Below are 4,930 nucleotides of genomic sequence, written 5' to 3'. Positions count from 1 at the left end.
AATTTGGCACCTCCCAAATTCCCCAACTAAACACGGCCTAAACATGGCCTTGGCTTCTTTAGCCATGCATTGTTCCGTACTGTGCTTGAGAAAGGTAATGTGCTAGATCCCACAACGAGGAGCTAGCTAGCTGATGCTGAGCATTGTTGGGCAGTAGACGTGCGTATAGCAACAGCCAACAGAGGTAGCTGACAAATGTGGCTGCAGGCTGCAGCAGGCAGGCAGCAGGCTGATCGGCCATGGGGCCGCTGGCTTGCTCTTGTCTCTTGGTGTGTCGGCACTAGAGGACATATGCGTCCGTGTTATTCGCCATGTACGTTTTACAGGTCAATAATTATTACCTCCCATCCCTCTGATTGCAGGTCCTTTTTAGATTTGTACACAAGTTTCCAGTGAATTTGGTCCTTCGTCAGTTATTTTAGTATAATTGGTTAGCTAAGAGAAGCCTCTCAACTCTCATCTATGTTTGCTCTCCAAGCCTATAAAATACCACATATTTAGAGAAAAAGATGTACTCCCTCCGTTCCAAATTATAAATCATTTCAACTTTCTTGGAGTCAAACCATTTTATATTTGACCAAAAGTATAGAGAGGATCACAAAGATTTATGGCACCGAATAGATATACTATGAAAATATATTTAATGAAGAAACTGATAGTATTTATTTGGTATCATGAATTTTAGCACTTTATTGTATAAATTTGGTCAAACTTGAGATGCTTTAACTTTCCAAGAAAGTTGGAATGACTTAAAATTTGGAATGGAGGGAGTACAGATTATCCATCGCCGCCATTACAAAGTATTAATAAAATATCCCTATTCCTATTAGAGATTACTTACCGTTGCCATCCATGAATTTTTTTTTAAAAAAGGCCCATATAGTTACTTATAAATTCCCCATTTGTACCACTACGAAAAAAAATTTAACCAAAATGTCATCGTACTTGCTTCTTCGTTAATCTCATTTACCATTACTAAAAAATAGCCAATTATAAAAGATAGAACATAATTTAATTAGTTCATAAGTTCATTACACACTTTATGTACAATAGAGACCAAAGATGCAATCCAAATAGCATTTTCATGGAAAATATAATAAATAAGGGGAAATATAGTTATGATTAAAAAGAAAGAAAGATATAAGAACCCATACAAGATCATAATTGGACTATTCAGGTGAAGGAAAATAAGCAAGCATGGATAGGTGGCGAGGGGTGTGAGGGGGAGGGCAACCATCGGTCTTAGTTCTTAGATGGCAAAGGGATGTCATTTCAATTAGCCAACACCGTTGCTCATTCTAAAGTAGGTGCGATGTCGACCACAAGAGGGGGTATTGATGCTTAGGGTGTAACACATAATGGTCATCATTGGGGAGGTGAGATCTAACCATTTAACTTATGGAAATCAAAGGAAAAAAGGAAAAATATAAAGAAACATAATTAAATGTAAAAGAAAATGAAAAAGGTGATAATATCTTATATGAGAGGATTGATCAACCACCACTACAACACAAACTCCATCGAACCACTAAAGCACCGACAGACGAAGACCTCCCATGGCATCAACAAACACAATAGGAAGGGTGGTTTTCCACAGCGATGCCTCTAGGGAGGGATGCGACATCCAAAGATGCCACCAATCTAGAGGGAACTCATAGTAATACCTCCAACAAGGCACGTGACACCACAAGGATCCAATGGTTTTCGCCCGAAAGACCCCCAACGATCCACAAACCCTCATCACGCCGAGGGCAACCATTGCCGCACCGAGCTGGCTATCGCATATCTAGACCAACAGTGGAGGTAATATCACGGTGAGTCGTCGCCAATAGGAGATCGCTGCCGTACTAACAAGGCCACATGCATGCATGATCTGTCATCGCCGTTCCAGCCCATAAGAGCCACCTCTCACCTACTAACACCAGCCACCACGGGAGCCACACCTTGTTGCTGCACCAGGGTAAGGATCATCGCCAACACCGCTGCACTTGACCATCCAACGAGCTTCTAGTCTTGCCACTGCACTAGTCTTCTAGGGACAAAGTAGTGAAAATGGTACAAGAAAATGCAGATGTTGCAGTATGTTTGAAACATGCAAGTCCAGGTCACGATGTTGGAAGGCAGTAGTGCAATGAAAAAGAGAAAGCCAGCAGATTGTTATGACCGAAGTGGTTGCAACAAAAAAGAGAGGCCCTGTAACCCGTATTATGGAAGCAAAAGTTGATGGAGATAAGTGTCATTAGGGGAGTATACACATGTTTCTTACTCCACCATGTTAGGAACCCGTAGGTTTAGCTTGCGGCTTAAGACAGGTCGCGGAGCAATATAAAGCTCGTTGATTGATGATGGTGATGATGTAACCTCTAGCAATGACAAGGAATGCCGAAGAAACCATCGACGTCAGAGTGAACTAATGCAATGTGATGTAGGTGTTAAACTGGTCTTGAAACATGTTGTTCAAGATAGTTGAGGTGTTCGAAGGTGATAGTCAAAGGCGCATAGTCTACAACCTATGCAGTTTATAGAGCACGACTTCTCCAAACAAACAAGAGTTAATGGATTGGTATAGAAAAGAAAAATGAGAATAATAAATGCTTGCATGCACAAAATAGAGCAAATAGCTGGTGATTGTAGCCAAACAGATGAAAATATTATTATGATAAACCCAGACTTATATCTTGTCTATCAAGAAGGGAGCACAACCCATTGATGACAAGGGGTCCATTTGGAAGCTTTGCTATGCACTGTGTAGCCTTGCTTGCTAGAAATTGGACAACAGTAGACGTTTGGATGGTCAGCAAGTCTTCCTTGGGGCTTGCGCTAGCAAGGATTTTGCTTGCTTCTCCAGGCGAGCAAATTTGGCTCGCCGGCGCCGGCAATGCAAGCTTTCTCAGGCAAGCAAGGCGAGGAAAGATTGCTTCTGAAACCAAACGTGCCCAAGATCTCTCCCTTTGTTCCCTCACATCACTCTGGGGGGCACATTTGGAAGCCCACATAGCCGCAACCGCAAGTATGATGGCTGTCGAGTTCCTTCTTTCCTCAATCTCCATCCCATTATGGTGGAATTTGTCAGGTTGGAGTCAACAACTAATGCCATTTGGATGTTTATTTTTTTATTTCAAAAAAAAGTCTACGACTGCGTTCACATTTACACCTACGTAGGCGACATGGCTGCCGATAGTAAAATGTCATGTCTGTGATGACCTTGCCAATATTAAGATCCATCTGCCCAGTATCACTAAAGGTTTTGCGTGCATGTGCTGTATGAATTATTGTGTATGCAATTAGCTTGTCCCAAATTGCAGGTCGTTTTGGTTTTTCTAGGTGCATATGTTTTGCTATGCACATAGATATAGTGTATATTTAGATGCATAATAATATCTATGAACCAAGTAAACCTAAACGGCCTATAATTTGAAACAGAGGGAGTAGTTTAGTGTATTGAAAAAATCTAGTTGGTGGAATGCACGATACTTCATGTGTGGTCTATATAAGGCCAGTCTCAATGGAGAGTTTTATGGAGTTTCATGAGTATTAAATTTTATGCCACGTCAACAATTTTATTGACTTGGCAGGATCATTATGAGGAGATAGGATGGGAAGTTTCATCAGATGAGAGGGAAGTTTCATCCCCATAAAATCTATCTAGCTCAATTATCAAGTATTCAATCTTGATAACAGTGCAATGAAAATGTGCACTGAGACTGACCTAACTGTTACAACGGTGAAGCCACATTATGCTACCATGGTGCACAGGCACCAGGGTGCATCAAACTTTTGCTATTAAGTTGACTAATTTTCACCATAGACCACAAGGAAATTTCTCATGTAGTTTGCGTCGTGCACCACCATCATTTTGATGCTGGCTTCGCCAGTCTGTATACCATGAATACCTATCGTGTCTAGTGCGAACAAGCACTACGGGAGACAGGAAAATTGCCGAGTGCCAGGGGCACTCGGTGAAGGGCAAAATACCCTCGGCAAACGGCACACGGCAAATTTCGAGTCAGCAAACCTGGATTTGCCGAGTGTTTTGTGTCGCACACTCGGCAAAGTAGTTGTCGAGTGGCCAGAAAACACTCGGCATCCAAATTTTTTAAAAAATAAAAAAAATCCCTGTTACGCCGCCGCCGCCACCACCGGCCGCCAGCTCCGCCACCACCGCCAGCTCCGCCACCACCGGCCGCCACCACCGGCCGCCACGGCAGCCACCACCGCCAGCACCCAGAAGTTGTCGGCGACATTCCAAAAGTTGTCGCGTCGACCATCATGACGCCGTCGGCGACCGAACCCAGCTCGGAGTAGTAGGGGTACCTGTAACCCGTCGCCGGCGGTGCTGGAGGTGGACGAACTGTCCTGCCTCGTCTACGCCGCCGACGCGCTCCAGCCGCCGAGGCCCACGGCCGCCGGATCCGGTGAGGGGAGGGTCGGCACCGCCGGATCCGCCGGAGAGGGGTGGGGGAGGGGCAGGGGCGCGCCGCCGCCAGGACCCTTCCCCTCGATCCGCGGCCACCGCCTGGATCTGGCCCCGTCCGGAGCCCCCTCCCCTCGAGCCGCCCGGATCTGACCGGCGGCGGAGGGAGGGAGGGGAGGGGCCCGCCGGAGGAGAGGGGAGCGGGCCGGGGCCGCCCTGGGTCCGCCGAAGGAGAGGGAGGGGAGGGGGCCAGGGGGGAGGCGCGCGTGCGGCGGCGGCGGCAGGAGGAGGGAAGCGGTCTGCGCGTGGAGGGTGGGGAAAGAGAGTGGGGGCCGGGGGTCTGCGCGTGGGGGTGGGGGGTGTTGTTTAATGGGGGGGCCAAACTAAACACTATTGTTGCGATGATGATCCTCTCCTCCTCGAATCATTACACAAATGAAGAGAGGAATTACTTGATTAGCTCTTGTGGAAACAAATTAAAGCACACCCAAACTCCTTATACTCTGCTATAGACTG

The sequence above is a fragment of the Setaria italica genome, chromosome V (genome assembly GCF_000263155.2).
Source record: "Setaria italica strain Yugu1 chromosome V, Setaria_italica_v2.0, whole genome shotgun sequence".
NCBI classification, from domain to species: Eukaryota; Viridiplantae; Streptophyta; class Magnoliopsida; order Poales; family Poaceae; genus Setaria; species Setaria italica.
Note: the sequence above shows the minus strand (reverse complement) of the source record.